Consider the following 26,674-nt stretch of genomic DNA (forward strand, 5'->3'; position numbering starts at 1 on the left):
TACCCTTTTACAATAAAGTTAAACCCAAAAAGTCCTAATCCATCCAAAGACTTGTACCCCAAAATAGCATTAAAACCGGGTAAAACCTCAATTAATACAAAACTCCCAAGGAGAATAAATAACCTAAAAAAAAAACATAATAATTAAAAAAATATCACCGCAAAACATCCTCCACAAAACTAAAAAATTTAACCAACCTCAAAAAAAAAAAAAAAATAAATAATTGGGTGATTTCCCCCCGGCCAAAAAAAACCCCCCTAGAAAAACCCCCTTTACTTCACCCCCCCCTCCCCCAAGAAATAAATTTTTTTTGGGGCAAATTTTTTGGAAACCCGTTTTGGAAACCCCCATCATTAAACCCCCGGCTTACCCCAATAGTCCAGTGCCCCAATAAAAAAAAATCCCAACAACTACCCCGGATTTCATAGTAAACCCCCCAATTAACCTCTTATCAAAACTCAGGGAATAACTTCCCCTCAAAAAAAAACCCATCCAAACTAAATTATCTACCTCCAAATCTAAAAACTAAACTTTAACCCACCCCACTCCATCCCCCAAAGAAAACTATCCCAAAGACCCCGTTTTTCCGGGGAATTTTAACCACCCCGAATCCTTAAACTCCCCCTAAAATTTAGAAAAAGACAATCCCCCTCTACAGCCCCTAATCTAAAAACAGGGAAAACCCGGGGCCTGGGGAAAAAAAACCCCAACAGGAAAATTCCTGCTAAAAATCAAAACTAAAAAAGGACAAAATTCCCAAACACCCCTCCCAACCCTACAACACAGCCCCAAACAACTTTCCCCCAACCCACCTCCCCCCAGGGAAATCAAACCCTCTCCTCTCCCCCACTCCTCAAAAAAAACCCCTTAACCAAACTTACCCAAAACCCAATAACCAGCAAACAACCCCCTTCCCAAAACCTTAACTTTCTCCCCCCTCCTTTTTTTTCTCCTGTATATCCAAAATAAAAAACTTAAATAAATTCCCCCAAAAGGCGACCCTCCCAGGGGAAAACCCAAATCGCCTGATCTCTCCCCCAATCCAGATTAACCCCTCTCCAAAATTTTTCCCCCCTTTAAAATCTCACATTTTCCCCCCAAAAGGGACCCCTGCAAAATCCTTAAACCCCTAGCTACCCTTCTTCTCCTCTGAAATCTAACTCTAGGGTTACATTTCACAACAACCTCCTTTCCTATACATTTTCCACCAAACCAAACACCAACTGTTATTCCCCTTTTCAACAATCCTTGATAAAAAAAGGCATTCTCCCCTACTTTCCTAGTTCAAAAATTTCATTACCCAAATTTCTCTTCCAATAACCCACCTTTTCACAACAGCACCAAATTTTCAGATTACCCTACCCCCAACCGTTTACAAATGCAATTTCCCCCCAAAACCCTTTCCTGGGGGTTCCCCGGTATCCGGGCCCCATTTCTCAACAATAACTACCTCTCCACCAAAAAACAAAAAAAATTTACTAACCCTCACGCCAGCCCCCCCCTACCCAAAATGAAAACACCAAATTTTTTTGTTTAAAAGGATACCCAATTAAAATCAACCCCAAAAAAAAAAAATCCACCCAACCCCCCCCAAAATACAAAAAAACAATCTCACAAAACCCGCAAAGAAACCCCCAAAAATCCCAACTAAAACACCAAAAATTTGGGTAAAAAAAAAAAACTAAAATTTGATTTACAACCAGACCAAAAAATCCCCAAAAACAGGGCATTTACAAAAAACAATTTCTCACCGCGAAAGTTTTGAAATTCCCACCTTTCTCCCCCCTATTTATCCCTCCCTATAACCAACCAACAATTTTCAAAAAAACCAGAACCCCTCAACAAAAACACCAAACCCCAGGGGTCCACCAAACCCCTTCCTTTACTTGCAACTGGGGTGGTTTAACCCCTCCCTCCTTCATTTTAACCCCACTCCCCCAAAAATAAAACCTCCACAAATGCCCACCCCCCAAATTATAACCCTAACCCGCCCTAAGCCGCAACCACTTAATCATAAAACCAAAAACCCTTAACCTTTCTTTCCTCCAAATTTTGGAATATCCCCCCCACAATTCCATCCCCCACCAATTCAAAACTTTATTAAAACATAAAAAAGCGGTATGCCCCTTCAATATCTAATTTCCACCCCCCCAATACTATTTCTTTCCCCCCCCTAATAATTTTAGAAACCAAAGTAAAGTTATCTTTTTATCAAGGGGGCTTTTTGTTAAATTTTTTGCCTTTTGCTTTCCGAAAAGACTAGTTGCACTTGGGAATTTTTATTTAAATAGTTTTAAAAATTTTAGTTTTGAATCGCTTTAATCCCTGTAACTATTGGTTTAATGGCATTTTTCCCGGGGTCCGTGAAAAGGCCCCCCCTTTTAATGGGAAAAATTTAAAAATAAAAAGTGTTAGAAGGTGGAGTCTGCCCAAGGAATTCTAAATGAGGGGGATTTGAGATTAGCAGCAAAAAGGGTTTTTGTAAAATTTTGTTTTAAAAGGCAAATTTTCAATTTGAAAATGGGGGGGCTAAAGTGTGTTTCGGGTATTTGGCAAGGGATTTTGAGTGGGAGGGGGAAATTTGGGTTTTTAGGACCCAAACTTTTTGTTTTTTTTAAGGATGGTTTTTTTTCTTTGAGATTATTTATCCAGAAGTTTGTGTTACTGTGGGTTTTATTTGGGCCACAGGGGAAGATATAATGGGGAAAGGAAAAAATGGGATTAGTTAATAAAAAGTTTGGTTGGGGAGTATGGTGGCCCCAGTAAGTTTTTTGGAGAGGGGGTTTGGGTTTAACAGTTTGGATAGGAGGGGGCCCAAAGACTGAGACATAGAAGGCAAGTACTGGGGGAGGGGGGTTAATTTAAAAGTAAAATGAAAAGGTAAGGGGGGAAGATTTGGGGAACCCAAAGTAAAGGTGGGGGGTAAGTATGATTTTAAAGGCTGTTTGTATAGTTGCAAAAACGTCTGGGTGGAAAAGGGTTTGTAGAGATTTGGTGAAACATTCAAATTTTGCTAAGAAAAAAAAAAAACAAGGGGTTTTTTGTTTTTTCTGTTGAGGTTTTGTGAAATTAAGAACTTGGGAGTACTATGTTTTGGCAAACCTGTTTTGTTTGGGGGGGGGGGTTGTTTTTATGGTAAAAAGAGGAATAATTTTAATATTTTTTTTAAGAGGGAAATTAAAAGGTCTTAGTTTTAATTTTTGGAGGGTTTTTTGAGAGGAATGAAACAGACTTTTAGATTGTTACTGTTATAATAAATTGATTGATGGAAAGTGGGTGGGAAAAAGGGTGCTAGAGTTTGAAAATTTTTTTGGAGGATGAAAAAATGTAGGTTTTTGTTTGAAGGGCTTCATTTTTAGTTATTTTAAATGGGGTGGGGTGGGGTAAAAAATGGGGAGATTAAGGGGGGTTCTTTTTTTAGTAATTGGAGGGGATGGTTTTGTTGAATTGGAGCTAAAATGTTTCTTTTGTTTTGAAAATGGGGTTTGGTAAAGTGGGAGTTTTTCCTGCCCGAATTTTTAGGTTTTTTTAAATTTTTGGGTTTATTAAGGGATACAAATTTTTCAAGTTCTATTTTCAAAATTTTTTTAGAAATAGAAGGAGGAATGGGTTTTGTGGATTTGTTTATATTTTTTTTTTTGTTTTGAGTTATTTTCTTTTTTAAAAGTGAGAAATACATTTTCATTGGAAAAGTTTGGTACCCAAAAATGGTTTTAAAAAAAATCATCTAGAGGGAATGTTTTATTTTGGTGTTTTTAAAGGGTTGATACGAGAAAAAGTTTTTTTTTAAAATTTTTTTTTTTTAAATTTCATTTTTTTTTAGTTATTTTTTATTAGGATAATGGGCCCGAACTACAACCACTTGGGGGCAGGTCTGGGTGGGTTAAAAAACCATCTAGTATTAATGTTTTTATTATCTTTAAAGTGGGGGGGGTTAACTGGGGGGCCCAAAAGGCAAAATTATTGGGTATGGGGCAAGGGGGAGCAAATTAAATCCTGATTTGTTTCTTGAAAAAAACCCACCCACACCCATAACCCCCCAACCAACACCACCAATTTCAAATTCCCCCTTTTACATAAGAAAATGCATCCGGGTTGAATTTAAACAGCAAAGTTTCTCTGAGAGGTTACCTGTTTCCAATAATTTTTGGATTTCTTTGGTTTGCAGCCCCCCCAAAAAACCCAAACCCCAACCAAAAACCCCCCCAACAACAAACTCTTTCCCCCTTTTTCCTTTGACAAAAAACCAAATATAATATTGTGGAATTTAAACTAACCACTGCCACTATCAAGGGTTTCCTTTTTTCCCCCGGAAAAAAGGGTTTAAGGGTGTTACTTTAGACATCCGGTCTTTAGTTTTTTAAAACCAAAATTTTCGCTTTGGGTCCCAACTCAAAAACCTCCCCCCCTGTTCACCTTAAACAATCCCAAAGAAAAATAACCCACCCATTTTAAAAATACAACCCCCCTTTCACTAACATGTTCAATCATTAACTTGTTAAATGATTTTTTCACCCCTCATAAAACAACTAACAGGGGTCACCACCCATAAACAAATAACAGGGGCTCTACCCCCCCACCCTGCCCCCCATTTTTTTTCCCACCATTCAACAAAAACCCCCCAATACCAAACCCCATAAACCCCAAAAACCTCCTCCCCTTCCCCCTATACCCCCCTAACTAAAACAAGCAACATTATTCTATACACCCCTTCAACTTAACCCAAAACTCCCTCAATCCCCACTAACCCTAATGAACATCCACCCACCTGCCACCTCCCACCCCCTCCCACCCAAATAGGAACCATCCCAACCCCCCCCAAAAACCAATATTTTTCCCAAATAAAAATCCCACAATTCATGAACCCTCCCCCCATACCTTTCCCAAAACAAACTAAAGTTTTCCCTTTTAAAAAACCCCATTAAAATGAGAAAATTCCTCAGTTAAAACTATAATGGAACAAAAACCCCGGCCCCAATTAACCCCAAATTAAATCAGACTAAAACCCCAAAACTCCCAATTAAACCCAAAAGAAAAAATATTTTTACAAATTTAATAAAAAAAAACCATAACTATACCTAAATTTACCCCAAAAATCTCCTGAAAATCCTGGGTAAAAACCCACATTCCAAAAAACTTAATTAGATTAAAATGACTGGCAAACGGGGGTGGCAAATTTAAAAAAAACATTAAACTCCCGCTTAAAACATCAGTCCCCAAAAGGAAAAAAAAAATTAAACCAACCTAAAAAAAACCCAAAAAAACCATCAAATAAGGTGCTACTTCCCACCCCCCAAAAAATCCCCCCACTAAAAACCTTACGGGACCCCCATCTCCCCAAAAACTAAATTTTTTTTTAAAACTCAATCCTTTCCAAATAACCCATCTTAAACCTTTATTTAAACAGTATAAAACCCTTAAAAATCCCAAAACATCCCTGGGTTAACAAGAAACCCCCCCGCTAAAACACCTTATCAGAATTAACAAACTTTACTAAAAAAACCAACCAAGCAAATTCTTACCCCCAAAAAGTAAAAACTAAATTTTTCCCCCAATTCCCATCCCCCAAAAAATGCTGGATCCTCAAATCCCAGCAACAATTGTTTTTTAACCCCCTTTCCCCACCTTAATTATCTGCCCCATAAAATTTTTAGAAAAAACCAAACCCCCCCCACTCAAACAACTAATCAAAATAAAAAAAATAAAACCACACCCAAAAAACCCCCCCTGGCTTCCTGAACTACCAAAATAAAACTTAACAAAATTCCCCCCATTTCCCAGACCCTCCATAACCCCAAACAATTCTGGCCTCCTAAAACCATCCTACCCGGTGTCAGAGTAATCCCCATTTGAAAAATTCCCATTAAACCCCTTCAAAACCTCTTCAACTAAACAAACAACCCCTCCCTCCAACCCAATTAAATAGAATTCCCCCCTCCTTTTCTTTTTTCCTTTCCTCCTCCAACAAAAACTTTAACTAAAAAAAACCCCCCAAATTTGCACAACCCTCCCTAATACCACAAAACCAGCTACCTTTGGCCCACCCTTCCTCTTTATTCCGACCTTCAAAAATTATGTTTCCCCCAAAACCACTATTTCCCCCCATAAACACCCTCTCAAACTAAACCCAATTCCCCAAATACTTCTCCACCTTTCCTATAGAATGCATACCCTCGGGCTCCATATTTTTTAAAACCTCCTTTCCTACTTGGGTTTCCACCAAACCTAGCCCCCACCCACTTCCCTTTTTTAAAAATCCCAGATAAAAACAAACATCTCTCCCCTCTTTTTTAACCCCAAAGCAGACTTCCCCCAAAAAAAATTATCCGTCCCAATAACCCACCCCACAAATACCAAATTTTCAAACCCTACCCCAACAATCCTTTATCAGAAGACATATTCCCCCAAATTTCCCCCCAATTCCCCGGATATTTTACCCCTTTTCTTTTTAATAATAACTACCCTTTCCAAAAAGGCCACAAAATGAGATATCAAACATTCTCACCCCCCCACCCCCAATCAAAAAACAAAAACCTTTTCCCTTTTCTTTATCCACCCAAAATTAACCCCCAAAAAAACTAAACTCTACCCAACCCCCCAAAATCACAAAACAACCTACTTTTCCACCAAAGCCACCCTAATTCCCCTGAAAACCCAAATTCTAAATGGAAATAAAAAAAACTAAAAATTTCAATTCCATCCTAAAAAACCCAAAAAAAAAAGGGGAAACAGAAAAACAATTTTTCCCCCAAACAAAAATTTCAATACAAACCCCCCTTATCTCCCCCTTTTTTTTCCTTTTCCTTAAAACCAATAAGGAATTATCAAAAAAACAAACCTCTCCAAAATCACCAAATTAACTTAAACCAACTGTCTTTCCCTTTCAACTCCTTAACTCCCCCCCCCCCTTCTTTCAACTCCACCACAAAAAAGTAAACCCCCACAAATGCCCATCCCCCCAGAACTTAACCCAGACCCCAAACTGTAGCCAAAAAAACTTCAAATAAAGAATAATTTCTTGAAGACTATTTCTTCCCTGAAATTTGGAATATCCCCCCCAAAATTTTTCCATGACCAATTAAAACTTTATTAAAAAAGGGACCCCCGGCTTGAATCCCACTCAAATTTTCCCCCCCCTCCCAAAAATTTTTTATATAATTTGAGATTGCAGAAAAGCTTAAGTTAGTTTATTATAAAAGGGGTTCCATTTTTTATTTTTTGCCTGTTTGAAAGTAAAATTCTAGTTGTTATGGCTAGTTTTTCGAAATAGTTGAAAATTTCTAGTTAAAAGAATGTTGAATCCAATGAACAGTTTTTATTTTCTTGATTTTTCCCCCGGTCCCTAAAAAGGGCCCCCCTCCATGGAAATCCCTAAAAATTTAAAAAAATTAAAAAAGTGTTAAAAATTTGGGCCTAGAAGAGATTTAAGTGGGGGGACCAGGGGGGTTAGGAAAATAGCTTTGTTGGTTTAGTTTGGGGGTCTTTTTAAGGGTTTAAAATGGGGGGGTGTGTGTTTGAATGAGTTCTGGAAGGGCCATTTTTATGAGGTAGGAATTCTAGTCATATAGGAGAAGTTTAATGTAGATTTTTAAGGAGTTGGGCAAATCTTTGGCACATTGTACCCTTTGAAGAGTGTTATCGCTTTTATTTGGTGCCATGAGGAGAAGAAAGAGAAGAGGAAAAATGGGAAGGGAATAAAATAAATTTTTTTTTTTTGGGGAGTTAGGGGTTCCTTAGATATAGAACAAGGGTTGTTGTTTTTGCTGTGTTTTGGGTGGGGGCTAAAAGACTGTGAGTACTATTTTGTTAAGCATGGGGGGAGTTTGTTTTAGTAAAAAAGAAGAAAGGGGGGGGAAAATATTTGGGAAAATATAACAGGTGAGGGGGAAAAAGTATCCCCTTTAAAGTTTTTCCCAATTTTGTAGAAACGTCGGAAGACATGAAAGAGGAAATTTTGGGAGAATGGAAACGGTTTAAAGGTTTAGAATTTGAAAAAAAGAAAAAAAAGGGAGTTGTTTTTTTGGGGGTTTAGGAGGAAAAATTAAAAAGTTATATGTTTTTTTTAAAGGGGGTTTGGGGGGTGGTTGTTTTTGGGAGGTAGGAAAAAAGGGTTATGTAATTTTAAATTTTTTTTGAGGAAGTTAAAAAGGCTGTATTGGTTTATTGTGGGGGGGTTTTTGGCAGGGAATGTATGATTTCCAAAATTCCTAGTTATAAATTGATAATGATAAATGGGGAGGTGGGTTTAATTTGAAATTTTTTTGGGGTTTATAAACCAAGAGAAGGTTTAGTTTAAAAGGGGGGGTTTTTATGTTTTATCTTGGGGTTTTAAAAGGAAAATTGGGGAACAAGAAAATGGGTAATTAAATGGACTGTTTTTTAAGGGGGGTTTAGGAATTTTTTAAATTTGGGGTAAAAGGTTCATTTGTTTTAAGGGGGGGGAAAATTTCAGGGAATGGGGTTTTTATGGTGAAATTTCCTTTTATTTTTATTTTGGTTTTTATTAGGTGGAAAATTTTTTACTTGGGGCATTTTTGGAAGACACTTGTTTTCCAAGGGGGACTGGTTTTTGGGATTTTTTTTAGTATTTTTTTTTTTGTTTATGTGTTACTAGTTTTTTGGTTAACCAATATAGGTACATTTTTTGGATAGTAAAAGGTCCCGAAGTAGTTATTAAAGTATCAATTTTTCTGAAATTAAATTTGTTTTGGGTTTTAAAGGGGGGTTAAAAAAACAAAAATTTTTTGTATAATTTGTTTTAAAAAAACATTTTTAAGAGTTTTTGCCCGATTGGGGGGGAACGGTAAAGTAACTGGGGGGCAACCAGTTGGGTACAAATTTTTAAAAAATCCGTCGTTTGAATGTTTGAAGCTTGTAACTCTGGGGGTGTGTTAACTGGGGAGAAAAATTTCAAATTTTGGAAATGGGTGTGAGGCCAGCAAAAAACACAAAAACAAAACACAAAACCCCCACAGGGCCCCTTTAACCCCCCAACCAACCCACTTTTATTCCTGTGCCCCCTTTATCATTCTTATAAATTTGTTTTAATTTAAACAGCAAAGTTTCTTTGAACCAAAATCGTTTCAAATGGAATTTAATTTTTAAAGAAAAAGGGCCGGTCTGAATGTTAAACACAAATTAACTTGGTTGGCTCCTTTTTTGCCCAAAATTTTTCCCGGGCACCTGTTTCTTTAAGCACCCCCCCCCAAAAAACCCACACCAAAAACACAACCACCCTTCACACACAACCCCCAAAAAAAACTCTTACTTTTCCCCCTTTACAAAAGGTCCAAACTGACAATACGGTTTTTTAATTTAAAAAGGCCCATCCTCGGCAAGGTTTCCTTTTTTCCCCCTAAAATTTAAAAAACACCAAGCACCCAATTTTTTTCTTAAACACAAACTTATCTTTGCTTTGGCTCATTCGCAGCAGTACAAAGAACTGCCTGCTCACACCCTTGTTCTACCTTAAGACAATCCCAAAGTTAATAAATATTACCTGTGGCAGGCACCATTTTTAAAACTACAACCACCCTTGTCACTATCACATGTTCATTTATCAGTTAACTCTGTTAACTGATTGTTTCCAGCCCCCTCATAAGAACAACTAACAGGGTCTCTACCAGCCTCATAAGAGCAACTAACAGGGTCTCTACCCGCTTCGCTCCCCACCCTGCCCCCTATTTCCTCCCGCCCCCAGTGGTCCCACCTTTATTACACTCACAAACACCTTCCAATAGCCAACCACAGCGCTAACCCAACACTACCTCCTCCATCTTCCCACTACTATCACACCTCCTCAACTAACATGTACAAGCATACATTACCTGTGCTCACTGCATGCACTCTCCTTGCATATCTTACATCCTACCAAAGCTCCATCAATCCCCCACTCAACCACTACCACTGTACTACTACTCACATCACCACTCATGTCTCACCCTCACTCAGCTCCCCTCCCACCAACTCAGGAACCATCCCTACGCACCCCCCACATATTCTACCAACTATATTACTCGAACATAAAGCATCCCTACAACTTAACATAGTAACCCTCCCACCATACCTATTACCCACAGAGCACAATCATAAAGTTTCCCTTATAAACAAACACATTCAAAAACTGAGAAAACTAATAACCTCATGCATAACAAAACTAGCCCTAAGTGGAGACCCACCCCAACCCTGGCCCTACCATCTCCAACCCCAATCCTCATAATCAGACTAGAAACCACAACGTCTCCCATATTACAGCCAATAGAAAGCCAAGTGACTTCCTTCTACTAAGTATTGGAAGTATAGCCAACAAAGTCCATGAACTCCATGCCACCATAGACTTGTACTCCCCAAATATAGTCATCCTGACAGAATCCTGGCTAAAACCTCACATTACCAGTGAGCAAATGCTCCCTACAGGTTACGGCATACTAAGAGTAGACTGGCTAAACAAGAAAGGAGGCGGTGTAGCTATAATAATTAAACAGCATATAAACATCCAGATCTTAAAATCATCAGCTCCACAAATAGGCAATGAAGAAATAATATATACCAACCTCAAAATAAACCAAAACAAAACCATCAACATAATTGGATGCTACTTCCCACCCGGCCAAAACATCCCTCCACTAGAAAACCTCCTCAGCTGGTCTACCCACCATCTCCCCCAAGAAACTATAATTTTAGGTGATTTCAATATTGACTGGCAATCCTGTTCTGGCAACCATCCAACCCATCATGTAAACCTTCACGGCTTCACCCAACTAGTCCAGTCGCCAACCAGGATAAATAAAAACTCCAGCAAGCACACTACCCTGGATTGGATACTAGTCAGTAAGAGCCCCCAGTCATATATAACAGGCTGCTTATCAGATAGTCTCAGTGATCACTCCCCAACATTCCTACTCAAAAAATACCTATACCAAGCTAAACCTGTCATCTACCTCCAAATACGTAAAAAACTAAACTTTAACCCACTCACATTCATCTCATCCCTCAAAGAATGTAACTGGCATCCTCTAAAGTACCTCAGTCTTGATGACGCAGTTGAATTTTTTAATCCTACCTTCCTGAGCATCCTTAATTATCATGCCCCCATAAGACTTTCCAGAACCAAAGCACAACCCTCCCCATGGCTACAGAACACCACTAAGTCAGAAATGAAAAACAGGGATAAAGCCTGGGAGCACTGGCGCAAAACCAACCCCCCCCCCCCCAACTAGGCAGAAATTCCTAGAACTACGCAATAGAGTCAAAAAGCTAATAAAACGGGACAAATTCCAATACTACCAGTCTGCCCTAGACTCCTCACAACACAGCCCCAAACAATTCTGGTCCTCCGTAAACTCCATCCTCCACCCAGGTAAAGTCAGTACCCCTCCTCCTAACATCCCTCACTCCTTAGAAAATATTGCTACCTCATTCAACACACACTTCACCCAAACCATACTATCACTAGCTAAACAACACAACCCCCCTTCAACCCACACCTTCAACTAGTAATCTCCCCACTGCCTTCTCTTTTTCTCCTGTACCTACCTCCAACATAAAAAAACTCTTAACTAAACTTAAACCCACCAAATTAGCAGCAGACAACCTCTAAAGTGAATACCTACAAATCGCAGCTGATGCTCTGGCCTACCCAGTATCCATCTTGATTAACCGATCTCTGTCAGAAAGTTATGTTCCCACATTGTGGAAAGTCTCACATATAATTCCCCTCCACAAAGGCGGACCCTCTGCAGAACTAACCAATTACCGCCCCATAGCTATTCTCTCTCCACTCTCCAAAATACTAGAGAGATGCATACACTCTCAGGTCTCACACTACCTTCTTACTAACAACCTCCTTTCCAGTACTCAGCATGGTTTCCGACCAAACCATAGCACCACCACTGCCTTACTCTCCTTTACTAACACTATCCTTCAGCATAAAAACAATGGCTATCTCTCCTCTGCTACTTTCCTAGACCTATCTAAAGCATTTGACATGGTCCCACACAAACAACTTATCTCTGTCCTCAATAACCTATCCTTCTCACAATCAGTCACCAACTGGTTTCAGAGTTACCTGTCTGACCGCCAACAATCCGTTGTATGGCAGAATGACATATCTCCCCAACTACCTGTCTCCATAGGGGTTCCACAAGGATCCATCCTTGGACCCCTACTTTTCTCTGTTTACACTAATAATCTAGCCTCTGCCACCAAACATGGCACACTCATACAATACGCAGATGACTCAACCATCATCTACTCAGCCCAGTCCCTACCCAAACTGCAAAAAGTCACACAGGAAGCCTTTTCCTCTGTTGAAACATGGTTATCCGATGCCCAATTAATACTCAACCCAAACAAAACTAAACTACTCATCTTCCAACCCACCAAACATACTCAAAACAACTCTCACTTTAACATCACAGCAAAAGACAACACCACTATATACCCAACTGAACACACCAAATTGCTAGGAGTGGAAATAGACAATAAACTAAAATTTGATATTCACATATCCATGACCATAAAAAAAGTCCACAAAAAACTAGGAGCATTATACAGAAACAAACAATTTCTCACCAAAGCAGCAAAGATTTCAATAGCAAATTCCCACCTTATCTCCACCCTACTTTATGCCTCTCCAATATATACCAACCTAAGGCAATGCAATCTAAACAAGCTAGAGACCTGCTACAACAAAATCGCCAAATTCGCCACAGGGGCATTCTACCGTAGTCACCACTGTCTCTCACTTGCTGAACTGGGCTGGCTTGAACTCCCTCACCTCCTTCAATGGTATCAACTCTCACTCACCCACAAACTAGTAAACCATCCACTAAATGTCCCATCCTTCCAGAATCTATTCCAACACAATCGCACCACCAGACCACTAAGATCCAGCAACAAAAATCACTTGCAGATCACTAAAGCCAATAACTCTGCTGGTGAAGCACTATTCTCTTGCACCATAGCCAAATTATGGAACTCTCTCCCACCCACAATTACCTCCATACCATCATGCACCCACTTCAAAACTTTACTAAAAGCGCACCTAAAAACATGCTGGCTATGCCCTTGCAACTCCCACTCTAATATCACCCACCCCATCCAACCACTACCTTTCTTTCCACTCCACTAACTACCTTGATTATAGCAAGCTCAGATGCTCATAAGCCTAGTACTTATTATACAGCAGGAACTTCTTATTGTAACATTTGTTAATGTCTGTTATGTACTTCACAGAAAAAGATTCTAGTTGTCTACTGATGTACTATGTTCTTCATCTGTAAATATGTTGTAAGTAATTGCTATGTTAAATTGTTAATCGCTATGTAATCCAATGTAACTACTGTCTGTTTATTTTAACTGTGGAGCTTTTCCCCCCGGCCCTCCACTGAAAATGGACCTACGTCCAGTCGGACACTCCCGGTCAACAAATGAAAATAAATAAATAAATAAAATTGATTAAAGTTAGAGGAGGCCCAGCTAAGTAGATTGTCAATGTTATGGCAATTTTTACCTGGGGGGAGGTATACGGCAATAATAAGAATGGATTTGTTTTTGTTGATGTGTAGACAAGAAACTATGATTTCAGAGTCAGTGATTAGAGGAGCAGATATGTCTAGATGCTGGAGGGTAAGTTTTTTTCTGTAAATAATGTCTAGGCCACTACCACATTTGATCTTTCTGTCTAATCTATGTATGTTATATTCTGGAGGCAGAAGCTCATTGCTATTGTTGTGGCCTTTTAACCAAGTTTCTTTAAGTATAGCAATGTCTGGGGAGTACAGTGAGAGTGCAGCTTGGAATTCAATCATTTTGTTAAGAATGCTTCTACGATTAATATTTAGGATTAGTACGTCAGAGGTGGAGTAAGTGGAGAGGTGATAGCTATGGCAGGGTTAACTGATTGGAAGGAGATTATGCAATTATGTACAGGGCCAGGGTTAGGATGTATGTCTCCACAATGATTAAGTAAAGAGAGCTTGAGCAAGTATATATGTATGCTTTTATTGGAAGAATAGGAATATGTGTAGGGTAGGTGAGTGGAGGGGTATTTTAAAGTGAAAAGGTGGAGGTACGTGAAATGAAATAGTTGTGAGGATATACTGATAGGAGAATTCAGATAAGATTGTGAAGTGTAATGAGTCAATGTGGGAGAGTATATATTGGAGATGGAGAGGTGATGATAGGTAGCAGAGTAGTAAAAGAATATGAGTAGTAGGGTAAGCAGAGTTAAGACAGATATCATTGTGTTGTGAAGGTAAGGTGAGAGTACTTTGTAATATAAAGTTGAGAGTAGGTGTGTAATATGTTGTGGGAGGAGAACAGTCTAGGAGGGAATTGTTGGAAGAGTGTCAGAGATTTGAAAGGTGGGTGGAGTATGAGTGGGATGATAAGAGAAGTTGATTTATGATGGGTTAGAGTATATGTGATGAAGGAAAAACTGATTGGTTGGTAGGGGAGAGGGGTGTGGCTACAGAGAGAATAAATGTAATGATGCTAGGGGTGGGTGGGAATGGGAGTAGGGTAGGGTAGGGGAGCGGAATGAACCCAGAGCAAAGTGGAGGGTGAATAGAGCGGGTAGCACCAGACCTCGGACAGACAGAGATAACTAGAAAAAGCAATGTGCAAAATAAACTATCTCCAAAAGTGAAAAAAGGACAGCAGAAAGGAAGAAAGGGTAAAGGAGGATATGAACAGAATGAGAGGTGATTGTACTAGAGGTTTAATTAAAAAACAAATCTCTATAAGATGTAAAACAGAAAGACAGAACCATTGTACAGCAGAACTAATGCAGTAGTTGTAAAGGGGAGGAATACAGTAAAAAGCAGAGCAGTTTAAGATGAGCACTAGACTGTTGGGGCTGAGAAAGGCTGCTAAGGAGGTAGGCTTAAGGGATCAGTAATATCAATAGAGGTTAGAGGAGGGCAAATCAATCGAGAGATTAACAAACAAGAATTACATGTTTAAATGGGGTTGGGGAGAGAGAGAGGAGAATAGCAAAATGGGACAGAAAAAAGAGGTTTGTCAAAGGTAAGCAAGCAGCCCTAACAGTGTGCTCCTAACATAAAACCCGAAGGTCAGTGAGACTTCAAAGTATGATAAACATACAGCAGATAAATCTTGGTGGGGCAGTATCCCAAACTACAAAACATCCAAACTATACTGGAAGAGTGAAAGGCAGAGCTTCTGGGAGTGCTGACTTGAAATACAAAAGTTGGAAGAACTTTTGAGTGTCACAACTGAACACTGGAAGAGTGGAGGGCAGAGCCTCTGGGAGAAATGACTTCAACAGCAAGGTTAGGAGAACTAAAAATAAAAAGGGAAAAAGAGAAAGGGCTAAGCATAAAGCAGTACCTATGTTTCAAACACTTCAACACTACAAATGCAAAAAAAAAAAATCACAGTATTACCCATTTAGTGAACAACACACTAAACAATAGGAACTGTACATAAGAGCTATAAATATAATGTGGTCAGTATAGACTAGAGCAGCACATCACAAAATGTCAGGATAGCCACTAGTAAGCAAGACAAACAAGAAAATAATACAGTAAAATGTAAATGAGTGAACTGCAATCACTCAAACTAATCAACGGTTTCTATGTAAAAAAAAAAAAACATTACAAACAGTACGCACTTGGGTTTCATGAATTACAGTAGACTACCTTGTGTCCCACATTCATTGATTAGGGGCTAGCAGAAGTAAGCTTAGAGCAAATTAACAGTTAGCTAGCACAACTATTGTGCTTAGTTTCTGTTATAAGGAAAACAGCCGAATATCAGCAAACAGAACAGGACTACATGACTCCCGCAATTGCTTCTGGCCAAACAGTTATGTGCTACAAACACTAGTTAAAGCAATGCCTTATGAGTCTAAATATACATGACTCCAGAAATTACTTCTATCCATAACAGTTATGTGACACTAACAGTAGTTACAGCAATGCCTTATGAGTCTGGGTATTCATGATAACAAGGTACTAGGCAATGTAGGACAGAGTCAGTAAAAATGCCGCTGGCAAAGCAGTGCAATAATACTAGTGGCTTAACAAGCAGCTGGGACAAAGAGGAATAAACTTATGGAAGGGAGCAAAGGGAAATAAACTTACGGAAAGGAGGGAGCAAAGGAGAAATGAAATGAAGGAAAGGAAGTAGCAAAAGAGAAATACACTTAAAGAAGGGAGGGACCAAAGAAGAAATACAATGAAGGAAAGGAGGTAACAAGGGAGAAATAAATGTAAGGAAGAGGTTGAGCAAAGGAGACATAAACATAAAGAAGAGATGGAGTAAAGAAAAAATAAACTTAGGAGAGGAAGGGAGCAAAGCAGAAATAAGCTTAAGGAAGGGATCAAAGGAGAAATAAACATAAAGTAAGGAAGGAAGGAAGGAGAAATAAAATAAGGAAAGGAGTGAGCAAGATAAATAAATTTAAAGAAGGGATGGAGCAAATGAGAAATAAACTTAAAGAAGGGGGGCAAAGAAGAAATAAACTCAAGAAATGGGGCATAGGAGGAACAAAATTATGGAAGAAAGCAAAGAAGAAATAGACGTAAGGAATGGGTGCAGCAAAGGAGAAATAAACTTAAGGAAGGGGATGCAAAGGAGAAATAAACTCAAGGAACAGGGGATGACATGAGAAATAAACTCAATGGAGAGAGGAAAGGAGAAATAAACTTAAATAAGGAAGGGAGCAAAGTAAAAATAAAATTAAAAAAAGGATGGAGCAAATGAGAAATAAAATTAAGAAAGAAAGGAAGCATAGCAAAAATAAACTTAAGGAAGGGAGCAAAGGAGAAATAAAGTTAAGGAACAGAGGGAACAAAGGAGAAATACAATTAAGGAAAGGACAGAGCAAAGGACAAATACAATTAAGAAAAGGAGGAAGCAAAGAGGAAATAAACTTAAAGAAGGGACAAAAAAGAAATAAACTTAAGGAAGGTCTGGAGCAAAGGAGAATACACTTAAGGAAGGGGGGAAAGGAGAAATAAACTCAAGGAATGGAGGGAGGAAAGGAGAAATAAACTTAAAGTAGGGAGAGAGCAAAGGTGAAATAATTTAAGGGAGGGAGGAAAGGAGAAATTAACTTAAAGAATGAAGGGAACAAAGGAGAAGTAAAATTAAGGAAATGATGGAGCCAAGGACAAATAAAATTAAGGAAATGAGGAAGCAAAGAGGAAATAAACTTAAAGAAGGGGCAAAGAAGAAATAAACTTAAGGAAGGGATGGAGTAAAGCAGAAATAAATTTAAGGAAGAAACGAAGCAAAGGAGAAACAAACTTAAAAAGGAGGGAGCAAAGGAGAAATAAATTTAAGAAAGGGATGGAGTAAAGGAGAAAAACTTAAGTAAGGGGGAGTAAATGAGAAATAAACTTAAGAAAGGGAGCAAAAGTAGAAATAAACTTAAGAAAGGAGGGAGCAAAGGAGAAAAACTTAAAGAAGGGATGAGTAAAGGAGACAAACTTAAGAAAGGGGGAGTAAATGAGAAATAAGCTTAAGAAAGGGGGAATAAATGAGAAACTTAAGAAAGGGAGCAAAAGGAGAAATAAACTTAAGGAAGGGAGGGAATAAAGGAGAAATAAAATTAAGGAAAGAATGGAGCAAAGAAGAAATAAGCATAAGGAAAGGGCAAAGAAGAAGGGATGGAGCAAAGCAGAAATATACTTAAGGAAGGGATAGAGCAAAGGAGCAATAAACTTAAGAAAGGGAGGGAGCAAAGGAGAAATAAATTCAAGGAAGGGAGGGAGAAAATGAGAAATAAATTTAAGGAAGGGACAGAGCAAAAGAGAAATAAACTTAAGAAAGGGAGGGAACAAAGGAGAAATAAACTTAAGGAATGGAGGTTAAGGGTGACTTCCTTGAAGGAATGCAGTGCCATGGAGGAGGCACTGGAGGAGAGAAATAATGACGGCAACAAGTCTAGATAAATGTGGAAAAAGAAAGAAAGAAATAATGGAGGAGTATGAGCATCCAAAAGAACAGTAAGAAATAAAACCTCAGGATCTGTTAGAAAGCAGAGAGTAAAAACAGTGTAGCAGGATGTCTATGGATGAGGGCTACAAACTGTAAGGCTATTAGTTACAGAGAAGTCCATTGAAGCATTTATTTGCAGACTGGCTACTGTGCAGGCTTAAATACATGCAGAAAGGACTATCTGCCCAATACTTATTTAAAGCACAAGTACAGAGATAGTATAAAAGCTGTCCAAAATAAATGGTGGGTGGACTGAGTGGACTCCGACTGTCTTTTTGGATGAGCCTGCCATATGTATGCTTTAGGAATGTTTCCAGTGATCCTCCCTGCAACTCCCTTTCATATTTACAATTAAATGATATAGCATGAAGCAGAGGACAGGAATAACAATGTAACACAGGAAATGTTAAGGCTTATAAGGTTTATTTTAGAAATGTAGCACATTAAGGATGTTGGCCAAAGAAAACCACACAACAAGGTATCTGCAGCACTTAGTGGGTTACTCCCCAGTAAATGGTATAAGGTAGATGCTTTAGGAGTTCAGCTTTTATAGAGTAGTGAGTGAAGCCAGAGATCAAATACTGAAGAATCCAAGTAAATTATCAAAAACAGATAAAGGCCTTGGGCTTACCATATTTTAAAACTTGACAAAAACAATGCTAGGAAAGGTTAGGCTTTTTCCTTATACTAAATGCAAAGATCTTGGGGCACAATCAAGGCCACCATCGTGACACTGACCTGCTGGTAAAGATATACAAAAACGTCCCTGTAGGCAATAGGTTACCCTCTTTAGTGTAGTATAGCAGCAGTCTAGCATAAAGTATCTGCTCAGTTCAGGAGTGGACACTTAAACAAGTTCCAGCACACTTACCCATAAAACTTGTCCAGTGCCTTCAATGCACTGTCCAATATACTCCATTTAAGATGACATGGATTTAATTACTATTTCTGCTACAAGTGGTGATCCACTTTCTCTAAAACAGAATTGACCATCTAGTTAGTGTCTTACCAGAACCATGATTTGTCACCCTTCTGTCCAAACTGGAAGCACAACTTCTACCTGAGGATCTACCCCATCCAGACTACAATACTGCAGTGAAACCTAACAAAAATAATAGATGATAGAGAACACTAACCCCGTCCCAATATACAAACCATCTCAAGGGCAACAGTAGCATTCATGTGATACCATTCAAAGTCAAATACTCTCATATGCCAATCCACTGCCCCAACAGCTGCAACCCACTATAAAACGGTGTGAATTCCCCACACAAATGCACTCAGCTATTTATAGCTGAATCATTTTTGGAAGCCTTGTGTGGAATCCTTTTGACATAAAAATGAGCCAGAGACTCAAAGTTGAACTGAAAGCCAGATATTTCACACATTCATGAGTAACTCTCACCTGGTGCAGTTGTGTAACCTGGTTGTCTTTTACCCAAATGCCAGTCTATACATTGTATAAACACCACTAATCCTTCATGGTCCAGCTACAAGTCACTGCTATGGCTTTTCTGAAATTAAAATGATGAATTCAGTGTAGCCAGTAAATTCTAGGCACAAGGTACATTGGAGAGAAAAATGGGACTGGGCAACTCACAGCTTTTTTACATTTTATTGAACAAGACAACTAGATCTCAAAAACTGTTCAACAGAATATGAAGTGCAAAACTGAAAAACTGGAGTGAAATAGCCTGGTTTACATCTAGATCCCAAAAAATCTTTGGAATATCAAATGCAAAGATAGAGAGACTAGTCCAGTTTGTATGTGACAAGTCTCCTCAAAGTTAGAAGATGCTTCATTCCTTGCTATACATGTAAACCATCAAGTCTGCAACCCGATGGCTGCATTTTCATTGTCATGCCTGAGGAGATAGAAAACACAGATTTTAATATCTTGATACTTCATCAGTAATACTTTTATAGTGGCTTAGGAAATAGATTTTGTAAAACAGGCCATAATACTGGACAAGAACTACAAGTTTGGTTAAAGTTTAGTATCTGCAACCAGAAAGTTCCATTGCCTGTTGGCATTTTTAATAAAGACTCAACCTGAACTAGCCTGTGCGTCCCTACTTTCATTAGTGGATTTATACTTTGGAAAGTTTTTAAAGAAAGTATTTCTACCACCTGTTATTAGGTGGAGTATTCAAGTGTGGTTTTTGTTAGGTGCCTGAACTCTAAGGTGCTCTAGGGAATCTTACATCTTCCACACAGAGATGCTTCCTCATTATTTGTTGTTGGACCCAGTATATAGACATACTGGGTTTGTGAGACTTGGAGGGACACCACAGAGACTGTTTATTTCAGTTTTCTTCTTAGTTTCTCCCAAACTCTATATCAGACGTATGGTGGGGGGATAAGGCAAGGAAAGCACCCAATCTCCCCCCAGCTTGAAAACCAGGATGAAGTGTCTGCTATGCTGGACTCTGCATCAAGTTTTACCAGTTTGTTAGTCCTAGACTGGGCAAAAGCTGCGGTACTACACTTGACAGGGTATTCCCACAACTAAAAGGGGTCAGCTGGTATTTGTCCCTGAACACCTCGCCCCAGGCAGTTTCTCTAGAACCCATGTCTTAGCCATTACCTACTATCACAACTAAAATGCCCCATCAACATGAACAATCTTTAGCTGTAAGGCTCTCTTTTAGGGTCTTAGAATTAATCCCTTGTCCTAGTCATAGGGCACCTCTCTGGGAAGCCTGAGATACTGAAAAGTAGAGACTGCCTGCCAAGCCAGGCTTCATTCCTAGAAATGTAAACTAAACCTTCCGTTAAGTTTTGTGCCCTTATTCTAGAAGGGTAATGTAGCCATTAGCCCTGCTATCTGGCCAGCCAGCCCAATGCCACCAGAGTGCTACACTCAGTCTGCAGTACACAGACCCTCTGCCCCCAATTCTCAAAGCTGGGCTCAATGTTTATGACATAAGCACTGCAATAAGTCAGTAACCCAGTGAACAAACAAACCAATCTTCTGCTACTCATCCCCCAAGTGAAGCACCTTCTAGTTTTTGTCACCCCCCACACACACACACACACACACACACACACACACACACACACACACACACACACACACACACACTAGAAGGAAAAGCCCATAATTCAAAATAAAATCAGACAAACTTCAAATATTTAGACTCCTGTTTTATTTAACTCAGACTGGAAGTGTCACACACTGCACCAATGCAGACAAGTCTCCATAGGGTTAGAGCACAATCTAAGTGCAGCAGGCCAGAATGTACCTCCCAAGACACTAGCTTGAATATGTGCTCATTGAGAGCAACTCCTGCTTTGGAATCAGACACTGAAGAATGATTATCCCCTTTAAAGTCTGTGGAGACCACCTGCAAAAAGATACCATATTGATTCTTCCTTACAACCTGAGTAAAAAACATTAAGCCCTGCCAGTCCCAATCCATGAGTAAGACTTAGTCAGTATGATCAGTACATCAAATAGCATTTTGTCACAGGAGCAAGCATGGATTGTGCAAGTGACCAAACAGCTATGTTACAGCATTTATAGCACTATATTCTCCCTCCCCCACTAACTTGGCTAAATGCAGTCTGTTAGATGTTAGAATAGACTGTAGACTGTGTTAACATGATCCACAAACACACAAGGAAAATGCACTTAAAGCAACTTGCCTGTTCTTCAGTAAATCCTAGAACTCCTTTCAGTGGTCCCTCAGCAGCTTGTTTAAAAACAAAACATAAAGTCAAGTGACCTCCCACCACACACGCACAACTAAAACTGCAGCAAAAGTCCCAGTTTAGTACCAGATTAAAACGGGAGAAGTTTTGTTTAAGGCTCAGGTTTACTAAGGCTGCAAAGCATTAAAAAACATAGCAACAGACTAATCAAAGGCAAGTTATTACCCCCTGCAGAATACCATTATTAAGTCTCCGTAACTGGCATGCTCACTGAATGCTGATGGCAACAGAAGTGTTTAAAGCTGTAGCCAAGACTGCTAGCCAAGTCCAATGAAGACTTAATGATTCTCCTAACAAAGACAAATCTACAGAAAGTAATCAAACCCATGAATGTTAGAACATAGCTTACCACTGTATCTTTTGCTAAGAACTAGCAGGTAAGTACCCTGTCCTTTAAATAGCTCCCATATAGCAGTCTCTCCCAGGGCACGTTTTTATACTTACAGGTTTCTCCAGGCAACATGTCAAGTTCACAACTGAAACACTGGCTGATGGTACACAGAATGCCATACTAGTAAGTTTCCTGAAAGTAAGAACAAGACTGGGTTAGGATTCATGAAGAAGTTAAGGTAATATTCCCTTAGGTAGCAGAGTCTCTCTACCTAACCAAGTGCATCCAAGAGGCCTGATGAACACCTTATTACTACAAGTTTTAAAGCCATAAGTAATTTGAGATCAGATGTCAGACTTATGCAGACATGGTTGCTTGAAGGTTCTACATCATCAGTCTGAAAGGTGTGGATACTTCACCCTAATGCTACCAGTAAGGAAGATTATAGTGCCCAGGCAGGCTATAAAGGACCACCATTTCCTGTCACTGCAGGGTCATGGCATTGATACAATTAATCAGCTTCAAAGTGGAAAGCTTAAATCAGCAAGAGGACAGAGAGTGGCAGATACAAGATAAAATGTTACAGCAGCAACAGTTACATCCCATTCCAAAACAAAACATGTATACCAACAACGGCATTATAATCCAGAACACAGACTGCAGTTGCCATAGGTAAGTTATCATGCTGACTAAAGCAGGTAGATGCATCCTCCCTTCCTTACACACCCTTGCATTGTGTGTCCTACTTTCTGGATAGAGGCAGGCAGGTTCACAAAGACATTGTACAACAGTGCAGTTACGTGATCTGCAGACTTCCCTCCCTTATGCCTGGTGTGCACTCTCACCTCCCAGTAGGCATGCATTCTACTCCTCATTTTAATAATCAGAATTCTACTGACCCATTTAGTTCTGGAAGGACTTTACTGACTTGCCTTGGGTGCACCAGTGGGTGCTGGAATGATATTCTGATGATCACCTACCACTGGCAATTTTCCAGATGGGCCATCCACAGTTTTCTGAATGGCTTTATAGGAATGGATAGTTGTCTGGAAAAAGGAAGGCAAGTTAGTATTTCTGCATACATCAACCCATCTGTGCTTAATACTACAGAATCCATTTTTCCTAATATGGGAAACATAAGAGCCTTCAACCCACCTATAGTTATAGTGCAAAATCCAACTTTTTCTAAAGAAGCAACAATAGAAAAGGCCAGTGAGAGAGGAGACCACAGCTAATGAAAACCTGTAGTTTATACTCAATAGATAAAATGTACTTGAATACATGACTTTGTACATAAAGTTACAAGCCAAGCACCCCCCCCCCCCCCACAGTTATGCCTGCTAGTGATGTGGATAAGGCAGGCAATCACAGCACAGTCAAATTCAGACATTTCAGCTGTCTCCCCTCAACTTTTAACTGTGGTCAGAGATGGAATGTTTTGATGCTGGGATCAAATAAATTCCCCAACCAGGGTACTTATTCACATTCACCAGAAATCCTTTAGAAAGCTGTCATTTGCATAAGTCCTTCCACAATACCAGCGTGGTCATGGATAACTTTTGTTAGGGGTGCCAAGCAGTCAGTAGTACAGGAGGCATTGCTGAAGAAAAAGAACAAATTAGCCTAAGCAGGAAAATTACTTACATTCTTAGGGGCAAAATAGTACTAAACACTGAGCTTCAGTCACTACTGAAGGGAGTCAATGTACGTATTAGGAAGCAGGCAAATGAATACACCCCTCCCATCATCTTCCTGGTTTATGAGACTCAAGTGTGTTCTAGACAAGATTTACATTATCCCATCTGTGTTCCGCTATAATCCACAATCTGCCCAAGACCCCAAAGATCTTACCTGACTAGTCTTGGAGTGGTGTCATTTTTCAAGATTCACTCCAACAACAAACATTAAGGCATCGGCTGAGGGAGCAGTTATAATAACCCTTTCTGCACCTCCTTTCAGGTGAGCCTAGAAAAAGAAGATTTGTCAAAGACACATTTTAGATATCAAATCAGTCTTCAAAAGACAAACCTCTTTTGTGCCCTCACTCTCAAAATTCAGAAGCTTCAAAAACTTTTTATACTACATATACAGTTAGTTGAGTGTGTAAGTTTCCTTCCCCATTTGCCCCACCACATTTAGAAGGTGGGCACTTTCCCACTCTAAGGCAGAGCCAAACCTTTTCTGCTGACTGGTATTTAGAGTGGCACTTGTAGCTCTTTCTAGTCTATTCCACCCACCCCACCCCAACAAAGTGAAATCAAACCCTGAGAATTCATTTACAGCAGCCTTCTCTGTTGTAGTAAAGACCCCCATGAACTCTACAACATACTCCTCACCAGTATCGCCCCACTTAATGTTACGGGGGTCACGCCTCAGAAAACAAAATGTCAAAATTAGTACCAATAGGCTTCATATTAAACGCTAGCTCAGTACAGGAAGCTTTCTTACCATTACAACACTTACTACCCACCATTCAATCATACAAAGTAAGGCAGGGGGGCTTGCTCCTGGAAAACAGTGATGGCTTTTCCATTAATCACACATTTTCCATCCTGTTCGGAAACAGTGCCATTAAAGGTTCCGTGGGTAGAATCATACTTGAACATGTAGGCCTATAAGACAGGTTCAGTATTAGATATTCAAGAGCTCAATCTTGCAAAAAGTTTGTAATTTCTATCAATTTCCATTTTAAACTGCTCTCACCATATATTTTCCTTCAATGAAAGGGTCGTTAATGGCAACAATCTTCACCTTTCAGCTCTGAAAAGCACGAGTTACCAGACTACCAATGCCGCCAAATCAAGAAAATGTACATATAAAGGCTTATTGGTATGTCTTCTCCTCTGTCCCTACACAGATTGAAGCCCTTAATGCTTAATAACTTGTTTTTGGTTTATGAAAGTTTGTGTAATGCAGTAATGAATAATGTAATTATTCTGAAGCCTCTATTCTATTAGAGAAAAGAAATCCGAAACTCTCAAGCCCATAAATATACAAATGATCATTTATAACAGCCAGGTTGTTACAAGTATAAAACCAAGCCATGATTTTAAATTCTTCAAAACTTAAAAAAATACTGTGATAGAAGCTGTTGTACCCCAATTCATTAGATCTGATTGCAGGTCTTATGGCAGGGGAGTCTTTTACACAATATAAATCTTGTCAGTCTGACTTAGAGTTTTCTTATATGTCATTCTAGACAGGTAGGTTCAAGGCTCCTGAGAGCACCCCAGCACTATCAGGTTTTACCTCATATCATGCTTTCCGGCCCCAAAACTTGGACCGAAACACAAAAGGAGGGGGAGTATCCATTTTCATCAAAGATACCCACATCTCCAGGTTAGTGGCAACGCACGAAGCATCGGAGACTATCCAGGTGCAACTAACCATAGGCAAAACTGCCTTACAGTTTGTAGCATGCTACAGACCACCCTCTCAAACTCAGGAACCCCACACAGCCTTCCTGAAGACACTGGAGAGTATGAATGTCTCTCCAAATACCATCATTTTGGGAGACTTCAACTATCCAAACATAGACTGGGAACATTACTCAAGCCCCAACACCCTAGCCCAAAGGTTCCTAGAATTCATAAACTCAAATACAATGGAACAACTAGTCACCATTCCCACAAGAGGAGACAATATACTAGACCTGATCATCACAAACATGGGGACAAAATGCTCCACACCAGAAGTATATCCCTCTTTGGTAAGATCAGACCATAAATTAATCTCACTGGAAATCCACATCCCACCCCCACCCCCTGCACAAAAGACCACAGTGAAGAACTTCTCAAAAGCAAACTTCACACTTCTTAAGACTGAAGTGGTATCCTTCAAGGCCCCTGGGCCAGTGGAAACCACAACCCACACTGCTGAATCCTTTGCAAATGCCTTCTATGGGCACCTTCAAGAATGCATGGTTCATGCAATCCCAAATAAAACCAAGACCCATTCCCCCAAAGGCAGGCGCCCAGTCTGGTGGACCCCAGCCATAAACAAACTTTACAACAGGAGGAGGAAGCTACTACATGACAGAGCAAAATCCCTAAAAGGGAAGGCATCTCTGATCAGTACTAGCAAAAAACTACGATCACTCATAAAATCATCCAAGGCCAACTTTGAGAGAAAAATCGCAAAAGACAAAAAAGACAATCACAAGGCCTTCTTTAGCTATGTTAGAAACCTGGGTGGGAACTCCCAGATATGCTCAGAGTTAGTCCAAAATGACACAAAATACACTGAACCCAACATTCTGGCAGACAGGTTCAGTGCAAATTTCTCCTCCCCCTCCCCCCCAAAAGGAGAAATAACTATCCCAGCAGAGTGTAGCCTCCCTAACATCTCAGATGCCCAGGTGAGAGCCGCCCTCTCTAAAGCTAAAAACACAGCATCAATGGGACCGGATGGTGTCCCGGGCTGTGTGCTACATGAACTCCAAGAGGAACTAAACCCACACATAAGGCTGCTGTTTAATCTTAGCCTTACTACAGGATACGTACCCAAAGAGTGATGTACGGCAACAGTGGTCCCACTTCACAAAGGCGGTGCTTCTACGGACCCTGGAAATTACCGCCCCATAAGCTTGACGAGCCTGGTCTGCAAAGCTATGGAGAGGATCATTATGGAACTCATAAACAAAGACATTGGGGACCTATA

At 39.6% G+C, this 26,674-nt stretch overlaps 1 pseudogene; it reads right to left on the reverse strand.

The window, feature by feature from the left end:
• Window positions 1-87: 87 nt before the first annotated feature.
• LOC122807965 lies at window positions 88-26,460 on the reverse strand (annotated as a pseudogene).
• Between the last annotated feature and the right edge of the window lie 214 nt (window positions 26,461-26,674).

This window comes from Protopterus annectens, chromosome 8.part0 (genome assembly GCF_019279795.1).
Source record: "Protopterus annectens isolate FY-2018-M chromosome 8.part0, PAN1.0, whole genome shotgun sequence".
Lineage (NCBI taxonomy): Eukaryota > Metazoa > Chordata > Ceratodontiformes > Protopteridae > Protopterus > Protopterus annectens.